This window comes from Hordeum vulgare, chromosome 5H, assembly GCF_904849725.1.
Source record: "Hordeum vulgare subsp. vulgare chromosome 5H, MorexV3_pseudomolecules_assembly, whole genome shotgun sequence".
Lineage (NCBI taxonomy): Eukaryota > Viridiplantae > Streptophyta > Magnoliopsida > Poales > Poaceae > Hordeum > Hordeum vulgare.
Window position 1 is genome coordinate 169,195,553 of NC_058522.1, and position 17,783 is coordinate 169,213,335.

A 17,783-nucleotide genomic window follows, 5' to 3' on the forward strand; every position below is an offset into this window, starting at 1 on the left:
ATTGGCTCCTACATATTCTACGAATATCTCTATCGGTTGAACCTCTATGTTAAGGATTCCTATAATCCCGTATACTATTCCCTTTGTCCTTCGGTATGTTATTCGCCCGAGGTTCGATTGTCGGTATCACCATACCTAGTTCAATCTCGTTACCGGCAAGTCTCTTTACTCGTTCTGTAATACAAGATCTTGTAACTAACTCCATAGTCACAGTTCTTGCTAGGCTTGTTGTGATGTTGTATTACCGAGTGGGCCCCGAGATACCTCTCCGTCACACGGAGTGACAAATCCTAGTCTTGATCCATGCTAACCCAATAGACACCTTTGGAGATACCTGTAGAGCACCTTTATAGTCACCCAGTTACGTTGCGAAGTTTGATACACACAAGGTATTCCTACGGTGTCCGGGAGTTGCATGATCTCATGGTCATAGGAACAGATGCATTGACATGCAGAAAACAGTAGCAAAAAACTGACACGATCATATACTACGTTTGTAGTTTGGGTCTTGTCCATCACATCATTCTCCCAATGATGTGATCCTCTTATCAAGTGACAACACTTGTCTATGGTCAGGAAACCTTGACCATCTTTGATCAACAAGCTAGTCAAATAGAGGCTTACTAGGGACAGTGTTTTGTCTATGTATCCACACATGTATTTGTGTTTCCAATCAATACAATTATAGCGAGGATAATAAACGATTATCATGAACAAAGAAATATAACAATAACTAACTTATTATTGCCTCTAGGGCATTGATACATCTCCAACGTATCTATAATTTTGATGGTTTCATGCTATTATCTTGTCAAACTTTGGATGTTTTGTATGCCTTTTATATCTTTTTTGGGATAACTTATTAACTCAGTGCCAAGTACCAGTTCCTATTTTTTCCTGTGTTTTTGACCCTTTTCAGAGGAGGATTTTAAACGGAGTCCAAATGGAATAAAACTTCAGAAAAGATTTTTTCCGGAACAGAAGATATGCAGAAAGCTTGGGAACCAAGCGAGGGAGTCCCGGGGGAGGCCACAAGCCCCCATGGCGCGGCCAGGGGGCCCGCGCCTCCCAGGCTTGTGGGTTCCCTGGGCCTCCCCTGCCCTAGCTCCTTCGCCTATAAATTCCCTAAAATCCCTAAAAAAATCAGCGGATCCACGAAAATACTTTTCTGCCACCGCAAGCTTCTGTCTCCGCAAGATCCCATCTGGGGCACGTTTTGGTGCCGTGCCGGAGGGGAGATTCGGATACGGAGGGCTTCTTCATCAACACCATGACCTCTTCGATGATGCGTGAGTAGTTCACCATAGACCTACGGGTCCATAGCTAGTAGCTAGATGGCTTCTTCTCTCTCTTGGATCTTCAATACAAAAGTTCTCCATGATCTTCATGGGGATCTATACGATGTAATCTTATTTTGCGGTATGTTTGTCGAGATCCGATGAATTGTGGATTTATGATCGGAATATCTATGAATCTTATTTGAGTTTCTTCTGATCTCTCTTATGCATGATTTCATATCCTTGTAATTCTCTTCGAGTTGTGGGTTTTGTTTGGCCAACTTGATCTATGATTCTTGCAATGGGAGAAGTGCTTGGTTTTGGGTTCATACCGTGTGGTGACCTCACCCAGTGACAGAAGGGGCAGCAAGGCACGCATCATGTTGTTGCCATCAAGGGTAAAAAGATGGGGTTTTCATCATTGGTTTGAGTTTATTCCTCTACATCATGTCATCTTGCTTAAAGCGTTACTCTGTTTGTCATGAACTCAATACACTAGATGCATGCTAGATAGCAGTCGATGTGTGGATTAATAGTAGTAGATGCAAAAAGTATCGATCTACTTGTCTCAGACGTGATGCCTATATGTATGATCATTGCCTTATATATTGTCATGACTTTGCGCGGTTCTATCAATTGCTCGACAGTAATTTGTTCACCCACTGTAATATTTGCTATTTTGAGAGAAGCCTCTAGTGAACACTATGGCCCCCGGGTCTACTTCACACCATATTTTCAGCCTTACTCTTTTACTTCGTTGCACTTTCCGCCTTCAGATCTCACTTTGCAATCAATCTTGAAGGTATTGACAACCCCTTTATAGCGTTGGGTGCAAGCTCTTTTGTGTTTGCGTAGGTACTCTAGACTTGACGAGATTCTCCTACTCGATTGATACCTTGGTTCTCAAACTGAGGGAAATACTTACTGCTCCTGTGCTGCATCACCCTTTCCTCTTCAAGGGAAAAACCAACGCAAGCCAAGTCTCCGTTAACGTGCCAATTTCTGGCGCTGTTGTTTGAGAAGTAGCATAAGGATTTCTGGCGCCGTTGCCGGGGAGGATCAAGTCAAGAACTCATCCAAGTAAGTGTCGCAAACTCATCTCTTGCATTTACTTTTTTGCCTCTCGTTTTCCCCTCCCCCACTTCTGAAAAACAAAAATTTACAAAAATATTTTCTTTTTTTCTTTTGCCTTTTTCGTTCGCCCTTTTTTCTCGCTTGCTTCATGTTCGCTTGTGTGGCATAGTCTACCTGTCCTCATGGCTAGACCCACCGCTTCGAACGATACTCTCGAGAACGAAGTTCTCAATTTCAAGCAAAATGAGGAAGAAAACTTAAAGGACGCTTGGTATAGGATTTGCAATTCTCAGAGTAGATCTACTCATAAGCAATCTACTACCGTCCTGCTTCGCAGTTTTTATGTGGGTATTTCTCCTTGGAATAGGTATATTTTTTACACCATCGTAGGCGGAAATTTCTTGGGTAGCCATACCGTTGATTCTTATGGAGCTGTAATAAATTTGTTAGGCTCACCCCCACTCATGGTTAATGGAACTACCTTAACTTTGGAACATGTGATGCGTAGGCTGGACGTCATTGAAAATAAAGTTGCTACGATCAAACTCATTGAGAATTTGGATAAAAAGATCCACAATCAAATCACTCAGTACAAATCTAAGGTGGGAATGGTTTTGAAAAATTTAAAGGAGAAGGAACCCACAGTTAACGAAAAACTAGGTCATGATTCCGCTAGGATTGGCAAACTAGAGGATGTTATAACCAACTTGGGTTCCGCTTTTGCCATTGTGCAGAATACTCCAAACTTTGCCCACAATAAGGCCACCAAGTCTATTTTTGTTCCTAAAAATAGTGGTGAATCATCTAGTAAGAAATATGAAGACCTTAAGATGATGACTGATCACGCTACTTATGGTTTGAGCACCAAAGACGACGATACGTGATTCTATCGCTTTATGCCTAGCTAAGGGCGTTAAACAATAGCGCTTGCTGGGAGGCAACCCAATGAATTTATCTTTTTCTTTCTGTTTTGTTGCGTCCACACTATCATAATTCTGTTATGTTAGTGTCTTTTGTGTTTCTTTTTGTGTTTGAGCCAAGCAAAACCTTTATGACTAGTCTTGGTGATGGTTGTTTGACCCTACTGGAAAAAGACAGAAATGTTTCGCTCACGAGATTATTTTTCATTTTTATTCAGAAAGATATTTTGAGTTGATTATTTTTTCTGCTGGTTGATATGCCTTTTGTCTAGGAGTCGTAATTTTGCATAATTTTTTAGGTACCATAAGTATACGAAGTATACAGATTTCTACAGACTGTTCTGTTTTTGACAAATTCTGTTTTTGTTGAGTTGGTTGCTTGTTTTGATGAAACTATGGATAGTATCGGGGGGTACTAGCCATGGAAAAGTGAGAATACAGTTATCTAACACCAATATAAATAGAAATCAAGATTGCTACAATACCTAAAGAGGTGGTAGTTTGTTTTCTTGTGCTAATGATATCACGAGTTTCTGTTTAAGTTTTGTGTTGTGAAGTTTTCAAGTTTTGGGTGATGTTCTCATGGACAAAGGGATAAAGAGTGGAAAGAGCTCAAGCTTGGGGATGAACAAGGAATCCCAAGCAAAATTCAAGGACACCACAAAGCCTAAGCTTGGGGATGCCCCGGGAAGGCATCCCCTCTTTCGTCTTCAATCCATCGGTAACATTACTTGGAGCTATATTTTTATTCACCACATGATATGTGTTTTGCTTGGAGCGTCTTGTATCATAGGAGTCTTTTCTTTTTGATGTGTCACAATCATCCTTGCTGCACGCCTTTTGAGAGAGACATGCACTCATCGTGAATTTGCTAGAATGCTCATTGTGCTTCACTTATATCTTTTGAGCCTAGATAATTTTGCTCTATGTGCTTCACTTAGATGTTTTAGAGCACGGGGCGCGTGACTTGGTAGTTGGTTTGTGCTATGAAAGTAGTACCAAAGGTGATAGGTGCCCAAAGAGGATACAAAAACCTCCATCTTCATGTGCATTGAGTAGAAAGAGAAGTTTTGATTCCTCTCAATTAGTTTTGAGACGTGGATTTGGTAATATTAAGAGTTATGTTAGTAGGGTGTTTTGAATCTAGAAATACTTGTGTTGAGGTTAGTGATTCCCATAACATGCAAGTATGGTGAACCGCTATATTAGGAAGTCGGAGCATAATTGATCTATTGATTGTCGTCCTTTGTGTTGCGGTCGGGATCGCGCGATGGTTTACACCTAAAAACCTTCCCCTAGGAGTATGCGTTTAGCACTTTGTTTCGATTACTAATAAAAACTTTCGCAATAAGTATGTGAGTTCTTCATGACTAATGTGAGTCCATGGTATAGATGCACTTTCACCTTCCACCATTGCTAGCCTCTCTAGTGCCGTGCAACTTTCCCCGGTGCACAAACCCACCATATGCCTTCCTCAAGATAGCCACCATACCTACCTACTATGGCATTTTCATAGCCATCCCGAGATATATTGCCATGCAACTCCCACCGTTCTGTCTCATGACTTGTTCCATCACTCTCATATTGCCATTGCATGATCGTAAGATAGCTAGCGAGATGTTTCAACGTCATACGCCAAGCTATATCGTTGCACATCCCGGTACACTCTCGGAGGCATTTCCTATAGAGTCATCATCGTTCTGAGCTTTGAGCTATGAGTAAATAAAATGTGATGATCATCATTATTAGAGCATTGTCCCATGTGAGGAAATAAAAAAAAGGCCAAAGTTGCCCACATAAAAAAGAGGCCAAAGAGCCCAAAAAAAGAGAGAAAAAGAGAGAAGGGGCAATGCTACTATCTTTTTCCACACTTGTGCTTCATAATAGCACCATGTTCTTCATGATTGAGAGCTTCTTGCTTTGTCACCACCATATACTAGTGGGAATCTTTATTATATAACTTGGATTGTATATTCCAAGGATGGGCTTCCTCAAATTGCCCTAGGTCTTCGTGAGCAAGCAAGTTGGATGCACACCCACTAGTTCTCCTTTTGAGCTTTCACATACTTATAGCTCTAGTGCATCCTTTGTATGGCGATTCCTACTCATTCACATTGATATCTATTAATGGGCATCTCCATAACCCTTTGATACGCCGAGTCAATGTGACCATCTCCTCCTTTTTTTGTCTCACAGCCACCACCACACTCTATTCCACCTATAGTGCTATATCCATGGCTCACGCTCATGTATTGCGTGATAGTTGAAAAAGGTTTGAGAAAGTAAGAGTGCGAAAACGATTACTTGGCCAATACCGGGGTTGTGCATGATTTAAATTAGTTGTGTGGGGATGATGGAGCATAGCCAGACTATATGATTTTGTAGGGATAACTCTCTTTGGCCTTGTTATTTCGAAAGTTCATGATTACCTTACTAGTTTGCTTGAAGTATTATTGTTTTCATGTCAATAGAAAACTATTGTTTTGAATCTTACGGATTTGAACATTCATGTCACATGAAAGAAGTTACAAAGGACAACTATGCTAGGTAGCATTCCACATCAAAAAATCAGTCTTTATCACTTCCCTACTCGAGGATGAGCAGGAGTTAAGCTTGGGGATGCTTGATACGTCTCCAACGTATCTACAATTTTTTATGGTTTCATGCTATTATCTTGTCAAACTTTGGATGTTTTGTATGCCTTTTATATCTTTTTTGGGACTAACTTATTAACTCAGTGCCAAGTGCCAGTTCCTGTTTTTTCGTGTTTTTGACCCTTTTCAGAGGAGGATTTTAAATGGAGTCCAAACGGAATAAAACTTCCGAAAATATTTTTCCGGAACAAAAGATACGCAGAAAGCTTGGGAACCAAGGCAGGGAGTCCCGGGGAGGCCACAAGCCCCCATGGCGCGGCCAGGGGGGCCGCGCCTCCCAGGCTTGTGGGCTCCCTGGGCCTTCCCTGCCCTAGCTCCTTCGCCTATCAATTCCTTAAAATCCCTAAAAAAATCAGCGGATCCACGAAAATACTTTTCCGCCACCGCAAGCTTCTGTCTCCGCAAGATCCCATCTGGGGCACGTTCTAGTGCCCTACCGGAGGGGAGACTCGGATAAGGAGGGCTTCCTCATCAACGCCATGACCTCTCCGATGATGCGTGAGTAGTTCACCATAGACCTACGGGTCCATAGCTAGTAGCTAGATGGCTTCTTCTCTCTCTTGGATCTTCAATACAAAAGTTCTCCATGATCTTCATGGATATCTATCCGATGTAATCTTCTTTTGCGTTGTGTTTGTCGAGATACGACGAATTGTGGATTTATGATCAGATTATCTATGAATCTTATTTGAGTTTCTTCTGATCTCACTTATGCATGATTTCATATCCTTATAATTCTCTCCGAGTTGTGGGTTTTGTTTGGCCAACTTGATCTATGTTTCTTGCAATGGGAGAAGTGCTTGGTTTTGGGTTCATACTATGCGGTGACCTCACGCAGTGACAGAAGGGGTAGCGAGGCACGCATCGTGTAGTTGCCATCAAGGGTAAAAAGATAGGGTTTTCATCATTGGTTTGAGTTTATCCCTCTACATCATGTCATCTTGCTTAAAGCGTTACTCTATTCGTCATGAACTCAATACACTAGATGCATGTTGGATAGCGGTCGATGTGTGGAGTAATAGTAGTAGATGCAGAAAGTATCGGTCTACTTGTCTCAGACGTGATGTTTATATGTATGATCATTGCTTTATATATTGTCATGACTTTGGGCGGTTCTATCAATTGCTCGAGAGTAATTTGTTCACCCACTGTAATATTTGCTATGTTGAGAGAAGCCTCTAGTGAACACTATGGCCCCCGGGTCTACTTCACACCATATTTTCAGCCTTACTCTTTTACTTCGTTGCACTTTCCGCCTTCAGATCTCACTTTGCAATCAATCTTGAAGGTATTGACAACCCCTTTATAGCGTTGGGTGCAAGCTCTTTTATGTTTGCGCAGGTACTCTGGACTTGACGAGATTCTCCTAGTGGATTGATACCTTGGTTCTCAAACTGAGGGAAATACTTACTTCTCCTGTGCTGCATCACCCTTTCCTCTTGAAGGGAAAAGCTAACGCAAGCCAAGTCTCCGTCAACGTGCCAATTTCTGGCGCTGTTGTTTGAGAAGTAGCATGCATATTTCCAACATATGCGTGAAAAGAATGAAATAGATCAAATGTTCTTTGAGAAAAATCATATCCTTAAACACAACGTGCATGTTGAAACTCTAGGAGGTCCACCTCCACCCAAGGTTGATCCTGTGTTTGAATGAAAGCAATTACATGACACTTTGAAATATGCTTATCTTGATGAACACAATATATATCCTGCTATTATCAGTGCTAACCTTACAAAGCATGAAAAAGAAAGATTGTTAAAAACTTGAAGGAAGCATGGAGCTGCTATTGGATATACTCTTGATGATCTTAAGGGCATTAGTCACACTCTCTGCCACCACATGATTAATATGGAACCACATGCTAAACCCGTTGTTGATCACCAACGAAGACTGAATCCCAAAATGAAAGAAGTAGTAAGAAATGAGATATTAAAGCTTCTCGGAGGAGGTATAATTTATCCCATAGCCAATGGTAGATGGGTAAGTCCCGTTCATTGTGTTCCTAAGAAAGGAGATATTATTGTTGTTCCAAATGATAAAAATGAACTCATTCCATAGAGAATTGTGACTCGCTATAGAATGGTAATTGATTTTAGAAAATTAAACATAGCTACTAGAAAGGATCATTATCCTTTACGTTTCATAGACCAAATGATAGAAAGATTATCAAAGTGCACACATTTTTGCTTTCTAGATGGTTATTCTGGTTATTCTCAAATACGTGTGTCACAACCTCATCAAAATAAAACCACTTTTACTTGTCCTTTTGGAACCTATACTTATAGATCTATGCCTTTTGGATTATCCAATGCATGTGCTACCTTTCAAAGATGTACGACTGCTATATTTTCTGACTTTTGTGAAAATATTGTTGAGGTTTTCATGGATGATTTTTCCGTCGATGGAACTTCATTTGATGACTGCTTAAGCAACATTGATTGAGTTTTGCAAAAATCTGAGCAGAATAACCTTGTCTTGAATTGGGAGAAGTGTCACTTTGTGGTAAGTGAATGTATTGTCTTGGGTCATAAGTATTTTGGATGAGGTAGTGTGGTGGACAAGGCTAAAGTTGATGCCATTGAGAAGATGTCATGTCCTAAAGATATTAATGGTATCCACAGTTCCCTTGTTAATCATGGTTTCTATAGGAGGTTTATTAAAGACTTCTCTAAAATTTGTAGACCTCTTACCAATTTATTAGAGTCGTATGTTCCTTTCATTTTTTTATGATGATTGTGTAGGAGCCTTTGAAACACTTAAGAAAGCCTTAACTTCTGCACCTATTGTTCCACCTCCTGATTGTAACTCCCCTTTGAAATTATGTGTGCTGCTAGTGATTATGCTATTGGTGATGTCCTACGACAAAGAGTTGATAAAAATTAAATGTTATCCATTATGCTAGTAAAACTCTAGATAGTGCCCGCAAAAATTATGCTACCACTAAAAAAAATTCTTAGTAGTTGTATGTAATGCCCCAAGAGTGTAACTTGCCTTTATTGGAACCTTATGTATGTGGGTCCACCTTGTCATTACAATGAGAGCCCATGCATGTGTTATTTCGTGTGTCACCTTGCCATGTTTTCCTTTTGCATGTATGCATCTATTTCTTTCCATGCCTATTTGTATTTGTTGTTCTTGTGATTGATGTTGTGATGTGATGTGACGTGATGATATGTGGTTTATGTGAAGGTGTGGAGTGGTGCAATGGTTAGCAGGAAGCTTGTGGGTTTCAACTAGGTTTTGAAAAAACTCCCTCTCTATTTATCTCTAGGTCAAGATTCACTTGTTCCATTCCTATTTCTAAAATGCCCATGTTTTAGCATGTTTTGTGGTGCATGTGGCAGTAGGGTTTTAGTGATTTGAAACTATGTCTTAGTAGTGCAAATATTCACAAAATAGAGAATTAAATTCTGTTTTGTAAATATTTAGTTGCTCCAAATATTCCTTTTATATTTTATTCAATTAGGTCATGATTCCTTATGACCAGGGGTATTTTTGCCTTATTTTTAGCATCAATAGTTGGCATGTGCATTATTTGTTTTGTCTGTGTTGGGTTTAAATAAGAAACCCCAGTTTGTTTCTTTTCTCTTACCTGTCGCCAGCGTTGGGCCTCTTTCCCTCCCGAGGCCCACTCCATCTCTGTCTCCCCGCGGCAGCCCACCTAGAGCGTCCTTCTCCTTTCTATGACGGCGTCGTCGTCCATGCGAGCTTTCCGTCAGGCTTCAGTGAGAGAGCGAGCACGCCGTGAGGCTCATGGACGTCGAGGCCCTCACATAATCCTCGGCGTGCGTGCCCCTTGGCCTAGGGTTCCGCGTCCCCCTCCTTGTGCCGCCACTTTCCCCTCCATCTCTCTCTTCCTCCTCTAGGTAAGCTGTGTAGATCCGCTAGCATAGAGAGAGAAGTAGTTGTCGTCGTCCTCCGTGCACCCCTCGTCTCCGGCGCCGGCCAGCATGTCCGGGGGCTCGGGGAAGGCGCCCGCGCTCCATTCCCGCTGTCGCTGAGGTCGGGGAGCGACCACATCGACGGGCAGGAGCTCGTCTCCGGCGCATTCCCGGCGGCCTCGACCCCTGCTTCGGTTCGGCAACATGTCGTTGTCAGATCATCTTCAGGCGCTTGTTGTCCCATCGGATCACCTCTTCTTCTTCCCCAGGGTGAGCCTAGCTCCTCCTCCCTTCCCCCTCGGTAGATGCGCGTAGGAGATCGAGGCCGTGCCTCTCTGTTCACAGATGAGCACGAGGTGCAGGTGCTGTTGTGAGTGGCTTGCATGTGTTGTGCGTGTGTGCCTGAGCTCGTGCCGATGCTCAGATCAATGGCTTCCAGCAGAGCATTAGCGGTAGAGTAGGTGTTCCCTCTCTGGCGCAGCAGTAGGATTAGGGTGTCGCTCCGGTGAGCGACACTGTCAGCGTCTCTGTGTAGGTAGAGCAGGGCGATCTATGCGTTTTGTTTTACCTGGTATGTTACCTCTGTTCAGTCAAGTCCCGAAGCGCAGCATAGTGGTAGGATGTGTGTGAGTTGCACAGGTGGTCGTGGGATCGAGTCCCCGTGGCGCCACCCCCTTTTGTGTGGTATTTTTTCGGCACAGTAGCAAGCAGTGGCTTTAGTAGCAGCTTACCCTGTTTGGCTTCCGTGTGCTGTCAAGCAGAGAAGCAGTAGCGCAGTGGTGTTGTATCAGTGGGTTATACCTGCTGGTCTGGGGTTCGAATCCCAGACCAACCCCTTTATTTTTTGTTGCATTCCTTCACTGTTTTGCTTTTTGCTTGCTTGAACACTCTTAGTCAATCATGTGGATTTATATTAGCCCACAACCAGCAGGGGTTCCTAGTATTTTGCTAGCTATGTAAATATGCATGTGTAGGACCTTGTGTGCATATGTGTTGTGTGAGCTAGCTTATCTATGTATGTGAGTTAGTAAGTGTGCCTTGCACTAGGCTAGAGTTGATGGTGTGGTTACTCTTTTGCATAGGTGATGATCTTGTGCACTATGATGTGCAAGTGTGGTGTTTGTGTGTGTGTGGGTTTCCCTCCACATGTGTGTGTGTGTATATAGTTGATCATGTGATGTTTGTGTGTGCATGTTTGTGTGTGCTTGTGTGTGTGTGTGCCACACACATGCCCAAGGCATGATGGGCCTTGATGAGCACACGAGCAAGTTAGTGTGTGTAGGTGTAGAGATGCTTATGTGAGTGTAAGCTAGTGTGTGTGTGATGACTAGCATGTGTAGGTGTTAATATGGATGTGTTTGATGTATGTGTGTGTGGTGGTGTGCTAAGGCACATGAACATGAGTTCCACCCCTCATGTGCACCATTGAGCTTGTGAGAGTGTGCATATGCATGTGTAGGTATGAGCTAGTGGAAGCACATGTGATGATGCACTATTCATCTCTATGTGATTCCATGTAATCTTCTTCTTAGCTTTGTGCCCAATTGTTCTATACAAGTGCCTATGTATTATATATGTTTTCGGGGTACAATCATTCCAGGAATCCAATGGTGGGTTCATATTCCACTTTGGAACACTCTCTGGGAATGTCGTATTTCTGTTTTGTTCAATGTTTAGAGCTTGGTTCCATGTAATGTGATGAGACCAAGAGGTTGAATCCTTGTTGTGGCAGTAGAGGGTGAACCCCTCTATAGCATGTTGGTTTTGTTTTATGCTTAGGAGTTCATATGTGCAAGTTGTGCCTAGTCAAAGTAGGCACGTGGCTAAAAATTCCAGTTTAGTGAGTCTGAGAATCTGCTTATATTTTCTTCTCTTGTTGTTGTGCTTGTAGAAGTCCATGTGTTGGGAATCAGCCTTTGCTATCAACTGGAAAGTTGTAGCTTTTTTGTTTGTCTAGCTCTCTGAAAATTTTCATTCCATTTGGATTCCTGTAGATATTTTTTTGGGTGCTGTAAAATGCTTCAGAGCATAAACAGCTAGTGAGAATCTGAGATTTTCACTAAGTCCGTGAAAACTGATATTTTTGTCCAAGTTAGCAGTTGTGTAACTTTCTGTGAGAAACTCCTTTGAATTAGCTTGTTGCTCATGCTTGTAGAGATTTTGAATAGCTTCTGTCACATATCCTATTTGACATATTTGGGTGGTTGTAGGTGCTTTGCATGTAGCTCTCAAACTGCTATGATGCTGTTTATGGCTGATTGTATAGTTTCGATGTTTTGATGCTTGTGAGTGCATAGTTGATGGTGTGGTGATATTCTTTGCACCACCCCATCCATACTTGTTTGTTTTATGTCTTGGCAACCTGGAAATACCAGAAGTATGCCATTGGAGTGTGTTGTGATGGATTTGATACGTAGGACTCCATTTCTTGTTTCGTTGTTTCCGGTTGATCCGTAGCTCCGTTTGTAACGTTCTTTATATGTTTTTGCATCATTTTCGCGTGATGCATCTGTTCATGTCATCCTCATGCATGTCAAGATAGCTTAGAGTGCAGTTCTATCCAGGAACTTGTATTTTCTTCTCATGCATGTGCAAGTGAGTAGAATATAGGTGCATGTTCATTTTCATCTCATGCATCATTTGCTTGTTGCATCTTGTTGTGTTGTTGTTCATTGGATGCTATTTTTATGTTGTGTAGCATCGGGATCGGAGAACGAGTACGTGGATTCGGGAGAGTACGTGCAGGACGAACAAGAGCGGTTCCAAGCTGAGGACATCACAGGCAAGATGATATGACCTTGATTCCATCTCTAGACTTGTTATGCTAGATTCACGTTTCCTTCATCATATGCTCGCTGCCTACCATTGAAATAATTGCCTCCTGATATTGCCATGAAACCCAAACACTTCTCCCCTCCTAGCAAATATTGAATGGCTAAGTAGGCTTTGCTCAGCTACTAATGTTAGCGTTGATAGTTGCAGGTGCTTTGTCTCATGTGATCACATGAGTTTGATATCATTATGTTAAATCTGTTATTTAATTAATGCACATATATACTTGGTAAATAACGGAAGGCCTAGCCTTTTGCCGGGTGTTTTGTTCCATTATTTCCGCCATATTTTCCGGCTACCGGTGTTTGATTCCATAACTGATCGCTCCTAACACGTTCGGGGTTGTTATGGGGACCCCCTTGATAAATCGTGTAGTGTTAAGACTTGTCCGGCAGGACCCAACATTGGTGTTAATTTGCGAATCACTTAATAATAATCTGCATAGGGAATAGCTACCCCGAGGAATTAATCAACAACCTGGGCCAGTGCTCCTCATGAGTGTTGGTCCACACTAGAGTCGTGTGCGGGGCCAACCCCGGGCAACTCGGGAGATGTCTATCAGGCCACCGTATGTTGTGCTCATCCGGCGTGTCCTGAGACTGAGATACGCGGCTCTTATCAGGGTCGTCGACACGTCGGTAGGTCCTGCTAGTCTTGTCTTACCTTAGCAATATATCTTGCGTATAGGAATCCCGGTGAATCTTTGGTTCTCCCGAGAGTTGAGGTTTTCCTCTAAGGAATCCGATGAGATCACGAGATTCGTGATAGAGGATTACTTTGCGGCCCGTGACCGTTTGTGATGGACTAGTTGGAGCACCCCTGCAGGGTTTAATCTTTCGGAAAGTCGTGCCCGCGGTTATGTGGCAACTTGGAATATTTGTTAACATCCGGTTATAGATAACTTGAACCTAATCTAATAAAATTGCCAACTATGTGCGTAACCGTGGTTGTCCCCTTCAAAGATCTCTCTTCGATCTGGAACACGGTGGGGTTATGATTAACGTAAGTAGGTGTTCAGGATCACTTATTAATCAGCTAGTCATCGACCGCTAGTATAGACCACCTTCAATACTTGTTCTACGTAAGTTAGCCACCATACATGCTTATGATGCTGCAACCTAAACACTGAACCTTCCTTACCTAATAACTTGACTAGTTCTGGCACCGAGGTCATAGATTGCTGAGTCCCTGTGGTTCACAGATTACTTCAACACACCAACAGGTACAGGTACGCCCGACACAGGTGATCCCGACGGCACGCAGCTGGTGTGGCAGTACGATGAGGAGAACGACCGCGTGTACGTGAACTATCCAGAAGACTGGGGCATGGTCGTGATCATGGGCAAGCATGCAGGGTAGCATAGCCATTTCTCATGTTATGTAGTCTGTAGCGGAACTACCTTGTTTGAATAAATGTGTGATGTAAACTCTGATATTATTGACGAGATGGCAGTTGAATCCCTAATTGTCATTCTATTATTATGTATGTGCTATGTTATCGTGCTTGCGAAACGCTTAGATGCGCTTCTCTCCATTTTGGGGCCTCGTTCCCTAAACCGGAAAGGACCGCATCTTAGTCGTTACATTGTATTTGCTTGTGATGAATTCAGATCTTACATTGTTGATTCTAAAGTAATTATTCACACTCATCATGCTGCTATTAGATATCATATGAAAAATAAAGATGCCAAGCCTAAACTTATTGGGTGGTTTCTCTTGCTACAAGAATTTAATTTGCATATCATTGATAGGAAAGGAGCTAAGAACCCCATAGCTGATAATTTGTCTAGGTTAGAAAATGTTCTTGATGACCCACTACCTATTGGTGATAGATTCCTTGATTAACAACTAGTTGTGGTCAATGTTTCTCATAACACACTATGGTTTACTGATTATGCTAAATACATTGTTGCTAAATACATAAAACCTAGTTTCACCTACCAGCAAAAGAAAACTTCTTCTTTGATTTAAGACATTACTTTTGGGATGACCCACATCTTTATAAAGAGGGAGTAGATGGTATTTTTGGACGTTGTATACCTGAGCATGAACAGGAACAAATCCTTTGGAAGTGTCACTTCAAGGCTTATGGAGGAGACCATGCGGGAGATACTGCACACAAGGTATTACTGTCTCGATTTTATTGGCCTACTCTTTTCAAAGATGCTCGTAAGTGTGTCCTCTCTTGTGATGAATGTCAAAGAATTGGTAATATTGGTAGATGTCAAGAAATTCTTATGAATTATTCACTTGTTATTGAACCATGTGATGTTTGCGGATTTGATTATATGGGATATTTTCTTCCTATAATGGGCATACACATATTTTGGTTGCTATTGATTATGTCACTGAGTGGGTAGAAGCTATTCCAATCAGTAGTGCTGATCATAACACCTCTATTAAAATGCTTATGGAAGTTATTTTCCCACATTTTGGAGTCCCTAGATATTTAATGATTGAAGGTGGTACACATTTTATTCATGGTGCTTTTGGTAAGTTACTTGCTAGATATGATGTTAACCACAGAATTGCATCTCCATATAATCCTCAATCTAGTGCTCAAGTAGAATTAACCAATAGAGAAATAAAATTAATACTACGAAAGATTGTCAATAGGTCCCAAAACAATTGGTCTAAGAAATTAGATGATGCATTATGGGCCTACAAAACAACTTATAATAATCCTATGGGTATGTCTTCTTATAAAATGGTTTATGGAAAAGCATGTCAGTTACCTCTTGAGTTGGAACCTAAAGCTTATTGGGAAATTAAAGAACTCAACTATGATTTCAAACTTGTTGGTGAAAAGAGGTTATTTGATATTAACTCACTAGATGAATGGAGAACCCAAGTGTCACGCCCAAGATGTGGTCCTATCCTTATTTTGGCGCGAGGGCCTTAACAGGGATAGAAACACATCTCGTCACTTCACAAGAATGGATATTGTTACAAGTACATGTACTAAAGAGATGAGGATATGGAGTTGGCTTACACTCGCCACGAGCTACATCAAGTTCACACCAATACAACAATATACAGTCATCATGAAGAAGAGCAGGGTCCGACTACGGACGAAAACAAATGATAAAATAATGACGTCCATCCTTGCTATCTCAGGCTATCGGCTTGGAACCCATCATAGATCGATGAAGAAGAAGAAGAAACTCCAAATGAACAATCAACGCACTCGCGTCAAGTAACCCTTTACATGTACCTGCAACTCGTGTTGTAGTAATCTGTGAGTTGTAGGGGACTCAGCAATCTCATTTCCAAAGGTATCAAGACTAGGAAAGCTTAATGGGTGAGGTAAGGTTAAGTGGCGAGGCTGCAGCAAGCGACTAAGCATTTATTTGAGGTGGCTAACTTACGGGTACAAGAATAAGAGGGGGATGATCTACACATAACGGACGTGAACTAGTAATGATCAATTGAATGATCTTGAACACCTACTTACGTCACACATAACTAGACACGACAAATTGTCCAAACTTCTGGTAGGCCAATCACAGAGTTTCCCCTGGTAGCCACCGGTGGTTGATAGGTTGGACCAACACTCATGCAGAGCACTGGCCCGGGGGTGATTAATTATCCACGGGATGATCACACCCTATGCATATTTTAGTTTGCTATTAAGCAAATAGTACCAATTATGGGTCTTGCCAAACGAGCTTTATCCCAAAACGGAAGTCAAAGGGGTCCCCATAATAACCCCAAGCATGTTAGGGACGCTCATTTATGGAACATAACACTGGTAGTTGAAACCAAGGCGAGAAAGGTGGAACAAAACACCAGGATAGAAAGGCCGAGCCTTCCACCTTTTATCAAGTATATAGGTGCGTTAACTTAACTAGCAATAATATGGTGATATAACAAGGAACCCATGTTTGCACATGGAAGCAATTGTACCTGCAACTAGTAACGCTATCCAAAGGTTAAGCAAGCGGTAACATAGCCAATCGGTGGTTTGCTAGGTTGTGGAAAGGTTGAAGGTTTTCATGGCAATGTTGGGAGGCTGATATTTAAAAGGTAGTAGGTAGCAAGACATAATGATAGAAATGAAACAACTAGCATGGCAATAATAGTAATGGTATCTAGGGAAATGATCATCTTGCGTGAGATCCCGCTTGGAAGAAGAACGACTTCGTGAAGCAGACGAACTGACGTAGTCGAACGGATCCTCACTTTCCGACACGCTTGCGGAACTCTATCGAGACGAAGCAAACCGAAACAAAAATCAACAAACAATATTCACCACGACACATACACAACATGATGCATACCCTAATATGATGCACGTCCAATTCAGGTATCCAAGGCAGAACATGGCAATTCACAACAATCAAACACTACACGTTAAGTGAAGCTCAATTTGCAACGAGTTGCATATTGACGAAACTCCATGTTTAATTATTTAATTCATTCCCATTTAGGTACACGTCAATATTAAATGTTGTTTAACATGGCAAGAGGTGAAGCACAAATTAAACTACCTATCTAGGCATTTTAAATGAGGCCGGAAATGACATGTAGCATCTCCGAACTGACCCCATGCGTTAACTTCTAAATCTCTCCAGACTTGTCCTAATCACATTTTATGTTTGATAAATGAAAAAAAAAAAGTGGTTCACGTGATTCTACTTGTCGCTCTAGTCCATTTACATACATGGCTCATCTCCAACGGAGCTATGGTTAAATAACTAGGACCTAAACCGCTTCTATCACGTCGATACGCAAACCGATGCAAACAGCACAACTAACAACCTTAAACATGCATGAGAGTTGGAAAATATTAATGTACGTGAAAATTTGGTCAAGTTACATATATAACTCGTTGTGATCCGACACACGATTTTAAAACTACGGGCATTTTAAAATAATGCCATTTTCTAAATTAAATAAAATCGTGGAACTGAAAAAAAGGCATGGGTCGGATCTACTGAGCGCTCGATAGCAAAACAACGCTCGGGCGCGATTTAGTGGCTCGGGGGAGGCTCACCTCGTGAGTCGCGGCCCAGATCGGCGGAGGAGAGAGAGGTCGCCTGGCTGGTGGAGCTGGGTCGGCCAAACTGGCACTTCAGGGTGAGGCAGGGAGCAAGCTGGGCCATGGGGCGATCTTGGGTCGTGTGGAGGCTCCAGGCCCACGTG